Here is an 18,466-nt window from a genome sequence, read left to right on the forward strand (position 1 = left end):
GGGTGGCGGCGGCGGCTAAAGACACACCGCCGCTGATGTGACGTTTTGTAATAAATCTCTCATTTGATTTTTGTGTTTGCAACTTGTGTTTCTGCTTGCGCGGCTATATTTTGGTCATCCCCGACAAAATCTCACTCCAAGGTTTTTTGAAAAGTTGGCAGCTCTGTTAATATAAAAAAAATGTTAAAAAAATGTATTAAATAAAACAGTAATATTCATATAATAATTATAGAACAAATCCCATGAATTTCATGTTGTTCATTAAGATAAAACGACGTCATTTGAAAGACTCGGAGATCTGTTGTTGATGCACCCCGCTTCGCAGACAAAAACTTTTGAAATTTGCCGCATCTGGGGAGCAAGCAGCAGAGAGTAACAAAGAGTTACCTGTTCAATGCAAACATGTCAAAAAGACAGTTGAATTTACTGTCCTTTTTCAAAAAGAAGGAAGAGTTGCATGACGCTTCGAAACGAGTCAGAAAAGCCTCGACAAGCGGCGACAAGGGCAGTTGCAGCGGTCATGTTGACGAGCAAAACCGGCTGCAGCAGGAGACTAGCTCCGCAACCGCTAGCCAGCTTCACCGACAGCTAGCCAAGCCAGGGCAGGAGGCCGGTACCGCGGCAGCAGCAGGTCAGGTTGCCCGCCAGCCGGAGCGGGAGCTAGCTAAAGCGCCAGCAGTCACAGACACACGCAGTAAAACCCGAAACAGGGAGGAGGAGGAGAATCCGGACATGGTCGTGATGTGGGGTGTTTTGGACAAATAAATATGGTGAGCATACTGTCTATTAATAGGCCGCCGTGCCAATCTTTAAATAATAATAATGGAAGATTTATGTGATTTATTGTAAGCTTTGAACTTTTATTTTTTATGTTTTACAAGTTAGATCTATGTTGAGAAATTAATTGCTGACTGTAAGTCCCACCTGTGTTGATTTGGGCATTTGCCTGTGCTGTGCAGAATAGCCTAAAATAATTGTAAATTATTGTCATAAAATTTATACCATGGATATTATTTTAAATTAAGGCTTGTAAGTCCCACAGCATTGTCAGTGGGCATTTGCATGTTTTTTTCAGCACCGTTTTCTGTATGTGTTCTGGTACCTGTGCCCGTCTCGTCATCCCTGCGCTGTCATATGTACTTTGCGTTCCGGCACCTTGTGATTTACAAATTAAGCACTGCTTATATTGTATTGTTGGGGAGTTCGTTATGGAAATTTCCTTGTGCAGATTTACTTGAATATGAATCACTGGCATTCATCATGTTTTTTTCATTTATACATCTAGCATGTCATGTACATATGATCTCTCTGCACAAGTACATTTATGAGCAATTGGTGTCCTTTTTTTGTACACTTTTTTGGCCGCTTCCACTGTGTATCACAACCAAAGATTCTACAGCTCACCACATTATGAAGCATTTTGATTGTTCATTGAGGACCTAGGTTTGGTTTTGTATATTGTCATTGTCTCTACAGAAAAGTTTGAAAAAAAGGAGATAATGACAAATAGTGATATTTGTTCTGAATAAAAACTACTAAATACATACACTACTGCAAATGGAAAATATATATGCAAATATAAATCGATCAATTTTATTTAACAATCTCATTGAGATTGAAATATATTTCCCTTGATGGATCCGTCAAAGATGTCAGCAAAAAAACAATTAACTAACAATTAATCCAAACACTTTTAACAGACTATTAATGTAAATACAATATTCAGTTGAGGTGCAAAAAGAACATTTAAGAATATGTTGAGTTTTGTGGAATTTACAACCTGACAACCCAGCTGTGAGGACAATTTCGGCAGGCTTTGCAGTCAATGACCACACTTTTAACAATAAGAAGAAAATTACAAATTTATTTGAAGCTAAATGTAAAACATTAAACAAAAATAACAGACCTTAACATTATTTTTAGAATAGAAGAGATATTAAAAAAGCATCATCGGTTTCTGTAATTTAGGGACGAATAAGGTCAATTGAATAAAAAGATGTGGTTATTCAGTTTCCATAATGACATTATGACAATACAACATACTTTTATTTGAGGTTGTAGCTTTCCATCAGTGTTGAATTGAAAGGTTTTTTCTTTCCACAAGTGAATATTTGCCCACTACACACATGGTGATTACTGAATTAAATTTTTTCAATGATTCTTTATTTTTGTCAATGATTCTTTGAAGTAGCAGTTTGTCTCAATTGAGATTTACTAGAATAAGTCAAAGTCGGTATCTATCTATTTATGGTTCCAAAAGGCTTTTATAATGAAAATGTTGTGAAAAAGATGTGCAGATTTGGAGAAGCCTTGTCTGTAATGAAACAGTTTTATTGATTCTGCTATAGTAATGTGCTGGGTGCAGAAGTATTGTAATTGGCATAATAATGACAGTACATCTGACAACTGAAATCTAGTGCTCGAGGAGATGAAGTGCCTTGAAGAACAATAAGCTGTGTGTGCATGGCCATATGTGCATATGGCAGTGTGTGTGTAAAATGTGTAAATTGCTCTATCTCACAGCCTCCAACCCCCTTTTATTTTCCATGAAAGTGTCCAGTCAGCAGGACTTGATGTGGATCCACCAGCTTGTTAGTTTCTCCTCAGACACACACACACTCCCCAAAAGGCAAAACCTGACTACTTGGACTGTAAATGGTATTTTTCTTCTACTCTGTTGGATTTTTCGCGAGAAAAAATAGAAACAACATATCGTTACTGTGTTTTCTTGACTGATTGTTAGAGATTTCTTTCTTTTATGAAAAAAATATTTTTGGGTTTGTCTAGTGCCATTTTAACTGCTAGCAGTAAGGCCCCAGGCCACTGCATAATATTACAGTGATCAAGTAAATATGCCAATATATTATACTTTTAATGGATATGGCCCCTGAATCTACCTAATATTTTATTAATAAATATTTTTTTACTTATTAAATGTGTACCATTCACACTCGTCACTTTGTTTCTCTGTTATAAATAGTATATTTAAATAATGAGACAAATTAACACAGCAGAATCTCTTCATCTCTCTTGCACCATTCAAGATCGTGAAATTAATACACAATTTACAGCTCAGAATACTAAAGTACCAATCTTCTAAATCAGAATTACCATAACATTTATAACAGATATTTTACTCTTAATTACTTGTATCTGCAGTACTGTACTGTACTGTTGCTATAGAATACTAAAATTGTTCTATAGCAACACAAAAGATGTTTAACAATAAACAACAGTTATCTGAAAATATGCATATTATATGTACATCAATTTTTTAATGACACAGATTTGCATTAACTTAATTCACTCAACTAAAAATGTACTGGTAAAACATAACAATGCACATAAACAGTGAGGAAATAGATAAAAGGTGTGCTTTATCACAAACTAAATTTTTAATTGGATCCGCATCAAAATGATCCGCATCATTCCCTGAAAAACATTTAGAAAAATCCCCTAAATTGCTAAATTAAAGAGAGAGAAAGAAATTCCTGAATCCACCCCTAAATCTGCATCCATGCCAGAATTCAATAGGTCCGTCGCAGGCCCAGTCTCCTTTACCAAGTTAGAAATCGATTTAGTTGGAAGATGGTGAACTGTCTTTTTTGATATTCATGGGTTTCAAAAAACAGGGTTAAGTCTCTCTACTCATACAGACTATAAAACATGACTATACTTTTCATGATGTAGGGATTATGTTGGCTAACACACAGAATCTAATTGTGTCTATATGAGCAGAAAACACACAAGTGAAATGCATTAGGATAAAAATGGACAAGATAGCGAGAACTACGTCGATCTATGTCGTAAGAAAAAAAGAAGGAAAGATAGAAAAGGAGAAAGACCTCAGTGTATAAAAATGAGCAATAAACACCAGTCAGCTAAGAAAACACATTTAAACAACCTTTAAAGAAAGATCATGAGGCACTTAATATCTATCCAACATGTACATAGGTCAATGGGAACATGTACGGAAAGAGAGACATCTCAGAGTGGTATCAAAAGTATTTTTATAGCATTATGAGTGTCCATTTCTCTGTAAGTGGAACATTCAATCAAATCAAATGACTTGAACACTGTGGACTAGAGAGAGAGAGAGAGAGAGAGAGAGAGAGAGAATTTGGTGGCAATCTTTGCCACCAAATTCCCAGAGGTATTTGCCATGACTGACAAGGCTCGATGGATAGCATGTGTATATCCATGGCCATGCACATGGGTATATGTGTGCATGTGATTTGGATGAAAAATCATGTCCCTGTTGTTACGACATGGGGACATCCTCTCTGCCTGGGGAGGGAGAGGGAGAATGAGCGAGTGCAGCGAAAATAAGACACACAAAGCTGCTATATAGGTTTGACATTGGTCTGACCTCACAGTCTAACATGTGAAAGCATCGGTGCGTCACAAAGAAAGTGGCTGAGTTTACTGTTAGGGTTATGGTTTAATATAAATATGTATATATGTTACCCTTAGTCTCACACACACACACACACACACACACACACACACACTGACAGTGACACAGAGAATTTCCGCTTGAATACACCCCTGTCCTTTCACTCTTTGGTACACAGCACACAGCCTGACCACAAGCCATGTTATCTCTCTCTCTCTCTCTCTCTCTCTCTCTCTCTCTCTCTCTCTCTCTCTCTCTCTCTCTCTCTCTCTCTCTCTCTCTCTCTCTCTCTCTTCGCGTGCGCGTGTATGTGTGTTTGTTTCAAAGGAACTCATCATTTACACACAGAGCACCTCATAGACCAAAAGTCCTGTACAACAGCCTCTGTTTATCTTTTTTAAATTATAATCATTAAGAATGATAATCTGTACTTGTCTGTACTGTACTTTTTTTCTCTGGCACACGTTTGATCGCTTGCTCCCTGTTTTTCATTCTTACTTTCTTCATCTCTCCTTCTATCCCCAGGGTTCTCTCTCTTTTGCCCCATAGGAGGAAGAAATCTGCATGATTTTCCTTTAGAAATGTCCCCAGATATTGTGTGTCAGTAAATCAGTTTGGGGCTTGTCAGTGGTTGTCTGTGTTTGCATGTGGACACTGTGTATGCATGGGTCAATGTGAGCTTCTCAGAAACTGATAATGTCACACACACACTCATTTATTTACCTCTTTAGGAAAATACTTTTTCTTTTTACCTTCGACAAGGATGTTATATTTTCACTCCAGTTCGTTTGTTTGTCGGTTGGTTTGTATGTTTGCTTGTTTGTGAGCAAGATTATGCAAAACTATAGGACGGATTATCGTGAAACTTGGTGGAAGGATGCAGTGTGTGTCAAGAAAAATCTCTTTAAGTTTGAATTTTAAAAAGTATTTTTTTCACACTTTCTTTTGCATTGTGACATAGGATGTTTTTTTTAACATTTTCCTTTATATCTTAGAGAATAATTAATGGAGCTTGATATTTTTTTATGAGGAATGATTAGCAGACTGGTATTTATGTGTGTACAATTAAGATCCGGATCTATTGAATTTAAATGTGTTCATAAGGGGACTCTTGGACCTTGCAGTCTAGTGCCGGGTGGATACGTAATGTGAGTGAAAGGTTTTTGATGGCTTCTTACAAGCTTCAGGTTTGAGTTGCATAAGTCCATATATGTTCAGACAGCAGGCTGTTGTATTCTGTGATGTATATGAAGCTGTAGGAGAGTTTTGCAGTCACGCAAAGTGTAGGTCAACTGTCCTTCTGCCTTGGCAGAATCTATGAATACAATTTATGTATAGGCACACTTATAATAATTTGAGGATGTTATTTAGACCAGTCTGTAAGTAAGCAGGAAATATGTAAAATAGGCTACTTATGTAACCAAAAATGGATGGAGGCATGCTGACACTTTACCAGTGCTTTCAGTCGTACTTGATGAGGAGCATGCTGATATGACAAAGAAACATAAGTTCCTTTACCAGGCACCATTTGATTTCTCAGTTGCATCAGTTAAGCTGATGATGTCACAGACTCTATAACCTCTAAATCCGAGACTTTTGGAAACGCTACCAATCTTGAATTAGTTGAAAACAGAGGTTGTCGCTAAGTCTGGTTGGTGGGAAATGGAGGCAGGTTCGCTTACTGATTGGTTCTTATGAGTCACAGCTCCACCACCAGCGGTGACTGCAAAGTGCTGCTATCACTTACCGTCACTGACTTTCATCTGGTCCGAGACAAGAAATACCTAGTTCACAGTATTTTCTCTAACTAAGCAACTGCAAATAGATTCTCTGCTCCCTGTTTACCAACACACACACACGTGAACGTTCTTGTGTTATAGGTTTTCAGTTCTGTCAGTATTGATGAAATTATCTCTGATAAAGAGCTAAAATGATCACTTTAAAATGAAAACGTTAAGCCAGAAACTTAAATAACAATTTTCCAATTATGTTCTGATTGACGAGTGAGCCAGAAAACAATTTCCCTCGCTGAACAATGAATATACATGTGTTAGGTCTTAAAAAAAAAAGCCAACACAGTGACCTATAAAGCTCTTGGGATATTGCTCTGTAGATGGTTGTACTAATATTTCAAAGTTAAATTTCATAGCCTTTATTTGCAAATAAAATAAAATTTGATTGATTGATGGGTGTGTGCGTGTGCGTGTGTGAGTGCAAGCATGACTGTATTGTTTCTATGTGGTGTGTATGGGTGTAGGCAAATGGGTGTAAATGGTTTGTAGGCCTCTACACATAAAGTACATAATATTACACAAGGAAAGCATAATTGACCCTTCATCCTACCTTTTATTATCCGGTAGTGAATTACAATGTGCATGTGCTGCTCGCCTGCCGTCTCCTGTCACAGTCGGGGCAAACAGTTCAAAAACACTCTGACCCTCCACCACCCCACAACAATCCATCACACTCGCACAAACACACACACCCGCAACCACACACGCACACACCAGTAGGGACGTCAGGATTGGACGCAGCAGGGGATCCCCAGCATTTCGCTTCTGCCTCGCTTGGCGTATCAGCAGCATCCTGCAGCGGGGGAAGACACTCTCGCCGGCTCCCACTGCGCTTGAGGAGGGCAGCGGTAACCGAGGACGCGCTTCTTCCTCTGCCCGAGTCTGAGAGAGAGAGAGAGAGAGAGAGAGAGAGAGAGAGAGAGAGAGAGAGAGAGAGGTGGTTGTCCACCACAGTGACTTCTTCTTAAAACAAAGCGACACTTTGGAGCGTCTCGGAGAGAGAGAGAGAGAGAGAGAGAGAGAGAGAGAGAGAGAGAGAGAGAGAGAGAGAGAGAGAGAGAGAGAGAGAGAGAGAAGAGAGAGAGAGAGGAACGTGTCATTACGAGACCTCGTCATTGCACTGCGCGTGCCGCTGACAGCCGCGCACACCGCGCTGCCTAGGTTGTTGTTCCGCGCCCCCCTTTATGTTTTACAGAAGAGATCCACCCGAAAGAACGAACAAAACGTTGTCTTCTTTGTGCTATTCCGAATGAGCTCGGTGGGAACTAACTGATTGGGACGCGAGTAGATTGAAAAGGACGGTGCGTCGCTTTCAGTTGCTGAAAGCGCTTTTTATTCTTTTGCGTAATTTGCCAGCTTCGATAATAAAGAGTGAAGTCGACGTTGAAGAAGTAGCAGAAGTTTTCTTGGGGAAACCAGAAGAAAAGCGACGAGTGCTTGGCAGCGAAGACCCGCCGCAGCCCCACGAACAGGTAGGACACACGCCGACAGGCCCGTCTGACAGAGAGCACAGCGGGAGGAGCGCTGCGTGGAGGTGCGTGGACTGTCCGCAGCCCCGCGCGCTCCAGTCGACACGACAGATGCGCTTCTGTCCCTCAAACCCGACAGGTCCATTTAGTCCAACACGACTGGGACTTCTCTGAGGTTCTTGTTTGTTTCCAACGCCGCGAAGAGCGAGACGCGCGGTGGACGTGTTCGAAAAGTTCTTGTGATTTGAGCAGACTTAGCACTTCTCGGAGAATCTACCTTCTAACTGTTTTTGATTCGGAACAAGCCCCGAAGCTGAATTCGCTGTCATGACAGAACATCCCTTGTAAGATACAAATCCCAGCTTTGTCTGTGCACTTAATATCTCGTGTTTGGGTGGAGGCTCTGGTCATAATGCGTGTTACTGTCTGAATGAATTGGCAAATTATCGAGTCTCTGTGAATCTGATACCTGGGACACGTGAAGGTCACACACGAGGAGCTGGGTTTCCGAATGAAACAAGGAGGATTTGAGTTCTTTAGGCTTAAAAAACAAACGCACATTAGAGTGAAACCTGTGACAGAAAGCTGTGTGCATCTTCAGAATTCTGCTAAAGTTTGCATCTTTAGAAATGGAAAAAAAATTGCTTCACAGTACACATTACAATTTGATAGAATTAATTTCCACACTGTAATATGGAATGAGGGTGATTTTATTAATTGAATCTAGAAGGGGAGGGATAAGTAATACAGGTAAAACAGTTAATGCGCACTGTATCGTTGGTAATTTATTGTGAATGAAATAAAACCAGGACGCACGTTCCTCCTCTGCACAATCCACAAGCATATTTAGACAGATTATTACCTGCGTGTGTGTGCGTATGCGTGCGTGTGTGTGTATGTGTGCGTAAGAGAGAGAGTTTGAATGTATTGCCATGTTGCTATGAAGTATTTCACAGGATAGTGAAGGAGTAGGTGTCTCTCGCCATGTATTTCATCTCTTCTCCTTCCCTCATATTTCTCGTGGCTATATTTCCTTAATTTCCATCATGTAAAATATGCAATAGATATTTTAACAATCCTGTGTTTGCATTTTTGTAATTTTATTTTTCAGACTTTTTATAAACATTCAGTCCTTCTTCTCTATGGATTTTATAGTACAGAATGTATGTCCTTGTTTCTTTTGACAGCATTTGATGACCGGTACTAACAACTTCTTTGCTCCACTCTATTATTTTGCTTTGGGATTGATAGATACGGTCCTCAAGTTAGATTTCACGCAGTCACTTTTGTAGAGAAGCTGGAGCTTTTGTAGTTACTGTACAGCAACCGTGTGGATGTTGCAGCAAATGTGTAAGGTGTGTTAATTTGAGTAAAATATCCAAGTCAAAAGGTTTTATCTTTTCTATTCAAAGAAATAACATCCTCATATGGCTTTTGTTTGTTTTGATTCCGTTTGTTTCTTGCTACTTGTGTCATTGATCCAATTAAACTTATCTCACACGCACATAATGAAAAATATGATAAAAGGGCAGTTGTGTGGAAGCAGAAGTGTTCAATATTGTGTAAAAAATGTAAGCTCATTTTAAGTGCATTGTACATATATTCAGAGATTATTGTAAAGCAAGGCACTATATTTATATGATATTAATACTATCTAATCTGTAGGATACCGATTCCAAAATATTACCATGCACATGTTGTCTTTTCCTATAAGTGGCTGCATTACCTCTGAACTACAGGTACCTGAAGTCCAGAAATTGTGTTTTGAATCTGTACCATGATCTAGATTTAGATGTAGAGTCCCACACAGAAGAGTCATGTATTAGAGCAAACAGGCTGAAGAGGAGACAAATTACTGTACACTACTGTAAGTGTCACAGATGTATCAAGCAGCCCCCTTGCTACACACACAAAGAAGTGAGCAGGTGTAATACTGCTTGATAAAGACAGAACCGAAAACTTTTTTTTTCTTGAAATAATAGTAGGCGAGTTTCTGGTTTCATCGAACAGATGGCAGACAGGTATATGTCTATGTATATGTTCTGTTTAAAGGATACTAAATGCAGTATACAGTATATATTATTTCACACTTATATACCTTTATTCAACTCTGCAATGTCGTGAAGTTGCCATCACAACAAAAAAAGACAAAGAAAGAGGAGTTACACGGAGACACCTGAGGTGAGAAAGTACTGCACATGTATATTCATCACCAGCAGCTGAAGCAGAGAGGGAGAAAAAAAGCCAAAAAATTGATAAAGCAAGAAGAAAGGTAGATTTTAGAAGAAGAAATTAACTTTGACTGATCTTTATAACCTTGTGATATGTAGTTCCACTACTGCCGTACTCTGGTGGCCACAAATCAGGCATGCTGGGAGACATGGTGTCCAGTCGCAAAAATGCTTCCCCCCTCTCCTGGAATTATTTTGATGATTTTGTGATTACTGAAAGTTAACCTGCAGGTATGATTAATATGGCAAGAAAATCCTTAACATATATGCTATTTTTGTTATACAGTATTACTTTCACACCATCATTCAGGTCAATATAAACATTTCACTTAATACTATAGTTAATGTGAATTATTGTGAATCAGAATAAAATCTGGTGTTAGAAGCTCCTAACATTAGATTTTTGTTCTTGCTTGTTAGAAGTGCACTTGCCTCAGTATAACAAAAACAAAAAAACAGGGACTCCATTCTTCATTAATTTTATTGGAAAAGTCTCTAAGCATGGCTGTATTTAGGAAGATGTGGGAAGATTGGATTTTATGACATTACTCGGGAAAATGTTTGTTACTGTTGTAAAACCACTTAAATTAGGCACTACTTTTTTAAGGAATTATAAAATCAATTGTTTTTAGGTTAATTATTATGGTTTGCATTGGATGCTATGTTTCATAGTCAACTTGAAATGCTGCATGTTAAAACTTATCTATAGCACTTTTGGTAGACGAATGTGTAACTCTATCAAGTGATTTTATTCACATAACCGTTTGGTTCATCTCTCCAACTGCAAACACGTTTCAACTAACCTGGAAACCTATCAAAATGGATTCCACATGGGTTTTTCTTACAATTCCTAATAGAGTAAATGTTTATTTTAACTTTCATTTGTTTAATTGGTTGATCACCAGTTGATAAATGAACAGAGTACCCTCAGACTGATCATAAAACATCTCCGTCTGATCTTCTGTAATTCAGGATGTTCTAGTCTTTGAAAGTCACTGTGTGTAACTGTATCCGGTTCAAAATCCCTTGATTTGCCTTGGCCCTATTGCAGCAGAGAAAGATCTGCTGGTCTGTGGATGTATCTTCTGTGTATGTGTGTATGTCGTGTGCTTATGCGTGTGTGTGTGTTTGTGTTATTGTTTCACTGTCTCTTGCTCTCTAACTGCTTGTGCTAATATATTGACAAACACACACCTACTGTATGTGTGCGCCTGTTGTATGCTTGTGCCTCATGTGTGCTTGTGCCTGTTGTGTGCTTTTGTGCGTGTGTATTTTCAATGATTGCCATGAGAGCCCTCAAACTGAAGATTTATCCGCATAGTGTGTGTGTTTGTGTATGGGTGTATTATCCAGGGAGTGCTCAGACTGAAGCTCCAGCTGATGAAAGCTACCTGGAGCTTCATAAATGGATCCTTTGTCGAACGGTGGAGCCTGCGTGCAGGGCTTCAGGGCTTTCCACAATTATATAGAGTAACCCGGCAGTGGGAAAATGGTAGCCAGCTAAGGGGGTCTTGGAGGCATGTGAAAAACTTTGGCCATAAAAAAAGTCTAAATTTGGTGGACACTGGATCAAAAATAATACCACTATTCAATCATATACACTGATGTTTATTTTGTTTTAAGGGCTTCTCTTCTGTATGTAGTGAATTATTTTCCAGAAGAATTTGGCTTCATGTGCCTCTTCACCCATATAGTCTGAAAAGAAATATTCACAACTATTTGTGACTGTTTAGAATTACTGTTTCCTACCTGCTCAATAAAACAAAAACACTTAGTCTTATCATGGCGCAGATAAATGTAAAAAAATACAAAAAAAAAACACAATATGTCAATCCTTTGGCCAGCGGCCGACGGCAGGAAGTATATTTATTCAGACAGAAATTTACCAAATACGATTTAAAAACAAATTATATTTAATGCTCACAGGCGCTTACGGTCTACAATGATTATTGTGTGAGTAAACTGTTATTATCTTATTAAATCATGTTTGACATTTGTATATAGGATTTTTTGTCTCAGGGTGTTGCATGTTGCGGCGCCGTAGCGCCCCATAATTGACCAGCCACCACTGGTGGTGAGTAGATAGAGTGAATTAAATTGTTTTTGTGAATGGATGCATTTGTATATCGCTTTTTTAGACTTGATGACCACTCAAAGTGTGTTACAGTACAGTTTGCGATTCACCCATTGACACACCCCTTATTACACTGAATCTATTAGCAGCCCTTTTTTTGTTCTATGAGGGGAAATTCAGGGTACAGCATCTTGCAGATGGGCAAGACTGGGGATCGGACTGACAACCTACTGGTTGGAGGGAAATGCTCTACCATTCAACCCTTTCAGAAGGCTTGCGCTGCCCCTGCATTTTGTGGAGATGCTGACCAGATTCACAAATTTGGGGACATTAAAATTGACCCCTAAACTTATTTAACGTTTGAGAAATACTGTGACAAAAATGAGAACACATTACAATGGTATATCTGCAAATGTAACTGGCCAGCCAGCGACCAAGTGTGGGTGTTTTGCCACCCTAGTGGTCTCTTTCTTACACACACACGCGCATACACACACACACACACATCACCACCACCAACATTCAGTGCGTTTCAGCACATTAGTTGTGTGTGTCTCTTGCTGGCTGGTTGGTTATATTTTACGCTGGCTCATTGGTGCTGAGCCACTCGTAAAGACGTGTGTATATGCTGGTGTACTGTAGTGTGTGTGGGTGTCAGTGAAATATTCAACTGGAACACGGTAGGCCATAAGCCCCTTTTAAACAGAGATCCCACTATATTGCCATAAAGAAGACTCCTCATTATTCTATTTTTGCTTGTTTACACTGATCCAAACGAGCAGGTTTATTAGTGCCTATTGCGCAAGAAGATGGAACTGCAATGCCTATAGCGTTTGTACCATTTATACGGAGATGAAACAAAGTTACAACATTCCCGCCTTGAACATGCTGTGTAAAAGGTGCTAAAGATCACGTAGTCTGACATGAATAATATGTTTTCTACATGTATCACTTTTGCACACTTTTATTTATAATAGCCACATTTTATTATTGTATATTTCATTATATCCTCTAGGACATTTTTCATTTCTTTGAGTTTCGCATAATATTTTTCCTAGTGGCACTTTTTCTTCAAGTCAAGGTTTTAAAATTTTTCATGGCAAAGCCGTTATCCCTGCCCTCTCCCCCTTCAGCCACTCATGTGCTCCCTGTCTCTTCAGCATGTAAACTGAACTAGAGGTAGCCAGTTACCCAGAGTAGCTGAACTGACAAAGACCCCATTCAGACCTGGCATTGACATCCTTCCTGTATGGTCGATCACAAGTGGACAGTGCTAAGTACATGTGTGAACACACCCAAATGCAGCCTCAATGGATCGTGAGATCCGATCCCTCCGGATGTGGTCTAAGATGCATGTGGCCTCATACCTTAAACTGTGTGAACACAAATGTGTTCTCCTAAGCAATATATGAAGAACTGCCTACTCAGCCGATGTTCCCTGACTCACTACAGCAGACCTAGTCAACTACTGGCCTGTGGCCCATTATATTTTTCTATGGCCCACCAGACTGCCTGCAAATCAGACAGGCATGTCTGTGATATGATAATTCTAAGGAATATTTGAGCATTTTTATGTGTTCCTATCTGCTTTGATTCTCTGTCTTCTCTTCCTATGGCGGGACTGAATATGCACACATTCGCACACAAACTGCCACAAGACTTCACTCCCACACTCAAGCCATTATCAGAAATGACCTGCGGTTAAAGTCCACACAATTGAGTCTGGCGATTACCCAGAGTCCTTCTTTCACATATGCACAACGCAGCGGAAGCTTCTCTTCACAGACGCATTCACAACAGCAACAAATCCTCTGTATTATTCAGGTGAGAGGTGGAGCAGCTGGTAGCAGACAGAGGCAGGAAGTGACGTATAAACTCTGTAAAGATCATGTGATCATGTTTACAGCACCTCAAACTCTCTTTAATCTTCGTCAGTGTCACCACTTTTTCACTATCTATCTCTCTTGCTATCTATCTATACAGTAGAGTGATCAGGGTAATGCGCTTTGTTGGACACCACTATTCAGTTCAACATATGTTTTAATTTTCTGTCTCTTACCTAATATAGATAAGCTGATATATGAAGCAACATCGTCCAAACCATGAATTAAATATGTGAGCCTCTCCAGATACTTTTACACCATTGAACAAGACATTTTCCAGACATTTTTAAGAGCTATCAGAACTGAGGAGAGACAAATATTGGTAAAGACTGCTTTGACAACGCCTCTCCAAGGTGTTTGAAATCAAGCTGTCTCTTTCTGATTGACCTTACAAAGTTGGGCCCAAATTTAACTAGAAATTTAGCACGATAAACAGGGCTCGCAGTGAAAAATTGGTCCCTCTCTTATTTGTGTGTTCTGATAGTATCTGGATATTTTTTACTTTGAGGCAGTGACTGCTCCACAGAGCCACAGAGCAATCAGGAGTAGAAGCCGAGTTGTCAACTGTTCTCTCAAAAACATTTTAGAATGATGTCCTACAAGAGAGGATGTCCCTGATCCAGCCGGGTGGGGTGAGCCTGGGTTAGAATAATGAGTATAAATAAAATGAGTGTGGACAGAGGATGTCACACCTTGTTAAAGCCCTATGAGACAAATTGTGATTTGTGAATATGGGCTATACAAATCAAATTTGATTGATTGACACATGTAAAACATAGAACAGCGAAGTGATTCCACTGATCTATTTATTTATTATTTCTCACTTGAGCATAGCCTAAACACTGTTAATCATGTCAGGATAGTTTACAATGTTGTGCAATAGTAGTAGACTTGACGTTTTATCTAATTATTAATAATCATGAAATATGATTATTAAAATAATAAAACATATTTATCAAAAATGATAAAGCTATCAATTAAGATATTAAAATAATCAATTCGAAATGATACGGTTATCAATAAAGAATAGTTTAATAATTAATGAAAACAATAAAATGATCAATTAAGAATAATACAATCTGTAATTATTACTTATCGTTGCGGGGCACCACACTGGTTACAGGGACCAACAAGTCAATCTGTAAAGATCAGTCTCAGTTTATAAAAGTTAAATTAATAATCTCAATATTAAATATGAATGATTATATAATAAACAATGAAGGGTTTCAAGTTCGAGCACAGGCTATACTAATCCAGCTGTATTCACATACATATGCACATATAATCACAGAATCCAGATTTATTAAAAAGGGAAATAAAGTTAATGTTATTCAATGATTCTTCATTTACCAAACTCCAACATTTCAAAGATAACAACAGCAGCAGCACTTATCACAATTTATAATATAATTGTGTTTGTGTGTGTGTGTGTGTGTGTGTGTGTGGGAGAGAGAGGGGGAGTGGCAATGGCGTAATGACGCGGTCACATGGTGACGTAGTCTGGCCGAATTCAAGATGATGTTACGTTCACATAATTTCAAAATGGAGGTTTACCTTAGCGACGCCATGAGGCCGAAGTCAAGATGGCAGTTGGTCGCGTAAGTTACACAAATAATTTTTCAACAAAGAGATTCTTATCTCGTGGTTTTTGCGGCGAATGGCGTCACGATGCGTTCAGGCTCTGTAAGTCCAGATTTATCATCATTAGATGTAATGTGAAATGTGTGACTGCAGGTCGGGAAGTGTGTAAAAGCAGGTTTAAGAGAGAGAGAGAGAGAGAGAGGGGAAGAGAGAGAGAGAAAAAGAAAATCATACAATGGAAGATCAGAGAAGCTCTCAAAAACACACCAGACAATTTTACAGTGACTTTACCACTCGGTACCCAAATTGGCGTTTTGTACCGATCTTTTGATCGTTAAAGTCTCTGCAAACCTAATCGGACGATAACAGTGCGGCCGGGCACTTTTAATACAGTCGACACAGCCGTAACAGCGGAACCGGAAGTGGGGGGACGTTACGGGTAAACAATAGACATGAAAAGGTCTGGTTGAATCGTCAGTGCAGGGAAAAAGCAAAGATCTGAGAGCTGCAGCCCCTCTTATTACCTGAGCGGTGTCTGCCCCCTTCCGGAGGGGGCTAGGGGGGGTTCAGTTGGCTCTCAGCCAATGGAATGTCAGGGATCAATCTCTGTGGGCGGGCTTTAATTGACCTGCACCCAGAGAGTTGTTGCATTGGCTGCTGGGGCAGCAGAAGTCCAGAGGCTTTCACTCAGACATTTGTGTTCTCACATACAGCCCATCTGGAGAATATCCTGAGCAACGCACACAAAGAGTAAAGAAAGGAGTTTAAGAGGGAAAAGCCCAAAAGTGAGCGAGAGCTGCTACAACAGGCTGCCACTAGGGAGGCAGCATCGTGCCATATTAGTATCTATGCTTTGCATTTTAGTATCTTTGCTTTGCATTTTAGTATCTATGCTTTGCATTTTAGTATCTATGCTACTTTAATGGGTTTTTGCATCAATGCATTTCTTGTGTTTGTTTCCTGCTTTGTAAATTCAGATTACACCAGCTCAATGCTCAGACAGAGCTGAGTACACACAGCATGATGTGGAGTTTAATAGTATGGTATCTTTCATATCTTCTAACAACCAAAACTTACTGGACCAGCAGCAAAAGAAAAGCACAAAAAAAATAGCAACATATATAAAGTAAACCCTTGTTGTTTTCACAGGATTAGTATTTTTTTATTCCATAACTCTGGTGCAGCAAGTTATTCCAATGTCCCCTTGTCTGTTTGAAATAATAACTTAAATTATTCTTACAGATCTTGTTGTTGCAGAGTTATACTATATTTGTTTTGGCCATGTACTTTTCGAGCAGGGGCCTGGAAAAAGGGCTGATTTTAGTTACTAAATGTTGGTTACAGTCTGTGCCCTCATCATTTGCATGTGGGTTAAAATATTTAAAAATAAAATTAGTTTTGAATTTATTTATTTATTGACTGCAATTTATTAGTGATCCATTAATAAGTCAACATTACACCTGACCAACCACAGGTATAGAAGAAAGATTCAGTTGTATGCTCCACTATTAATACTCGTACTCACGATGAGTTACTTCTTTGTGATCTCTTTGTGATATAAGAAAAAATAAAACAAACATGTTGGTTCAGTGAAAAGCTGAATGACCTGCTGTTTTTGTTCTGAATTAGATCCAACCCTATGGGTCAATTTGGTGCAAAAGGTAAAATCATCAAAACAGCCACCTGTTCAGCTGATGCTCACAACCACAGATTTACAGATGTGAATGTTTACTCTAATGCAGTGGTTATCAAACTTTTTCTCTCATGCCCCACTTTTGAGCTCTAATATTTGTCATGCCCCACCTGCTCCCCTGGCAAACAAAATGATGACAAAATGGGCAATTTTAATATTTGTATTTACATAACATACACATGAACATTAAATCCACATTACTTTCAGGAATTTCTGATGTACAAATGAAAAGGCTTTTTCAAACCACTTTTTGTGACATTTGTCACTTAAAAAAAAAATTGTGCCATAACTTTGTCTAAATTCAACTTAATTGAAGTACTTTAGGTGACATTTATCAATACATTCCTCCATCAGTCTGTACTTTTCAATAATATATATATAGTTTTTAATTATAATCACTTTGTTATTAAGATGATAAAGCTCAACCAAAAAGAACAGATGCATGTGACTAGGGTGTAATGTTTCTAAGTGTCTCTTAATTAGTTTGGTGTCATAGAGAACCCAAGAGCAAGACAGGCTTCATCGTACTTTATTTTCAACTTGGTTATTAAACACATTGTTTGTCCCTGATCGGCTGCATCACGTGAACGAGTTCTGATCTCACTGCGTGTGTCTCTGAGCGAGTGAGCGGGGCGGGGGGGCGGAGCCCCGGGGCCTGAGTCTGTGCGCTGTCCGTTCGAGAAAAATATGAGGGACATGCACAACACTGTACAGTGAGCCGCTGCAGAGCCGCGGGTGGCCAACCCCTGGCTACGGCGAAAGAGCGATTTGTTTACTGCTCCGCCGTTTAAGAGATGCGGACGTCAAAACATTACTTTGGCTATAATATTAGTTCCGCCTCACATTTCCCCCTCCCGGTTGGGCGCGCCACACAGTTTGAGAATCACTGCTCTTATATGACAATGTTATATTTAAATATGAGAAAACATGCAGATTGTTCAATTCTAGCCCAGGTAATTTCAGCAGGTCACTGTAAGACAGGAAGACTTCTACATAGGAATTACCTGTTATTTTCTGAGATTTACCTGTTTTAATAATTTTATAGTCAGTACAATTTGTATACCTCCCTGCCAGCAACATCAAGTGGCCAGAGGAATGTTTTTGTGTTTTCTATAAATAAGTACAAGCCAAACATGATTTATTAAGAACGCCTAGAGGGAATTACTTAAAATTTGGCACAAACATTTAGTTGAACTCAAGGAGGAATTTATAATATTTTGGTGGTCAAAGGTCAAGGTAACTGTGACCAACAATCACAGTTTTTGTTTTGTGAATCTCAGCACCACCTTGAGGGAATTTGTTTTGGGAGTTCTTACAAAACATGCTTTTGGCCTCTTGAACTATAT

The 18,466-nt window shown here is 39.1% G+C and overlaps 1 protein-coding gene across 1 annotated transcript in view; it reads left to right on the forward strand.

Moving 5' to 3' along the window:
- The first annotated feature begins 7,329 nt into the window (after window positions 1–7,329).
- Window positions 7,330–18,466, forward strand: part of LOC128436502 (teneurin-3) — a 47,355-nt gene continuing 36,218 nt past the window's right edge. The window contains exon 1 of the mRNA XM_053418227.1: window positions 7,330–7,661. The gene's annotated coding sequence lies outside the window, so the exon portion shown is untranslated. The remainder of the gene's footprint in view (window positions 7,662–18,466) is intronic.

The sequence above is a fragment of the Pleuronectes platessa genome, chromosome 3 (genome assembly GCF_947347685.1).
Source record: "Pleuronectes platessa chromosome 3, fPlePla1.1, whole genome shotgun sequence".
NCBI lineage: Eukaryota > Metazoa > Chordata > Actinopteri > Pleuronectiformes > Pleuronectidae > Pleuronectes > Pleuronectes platessa.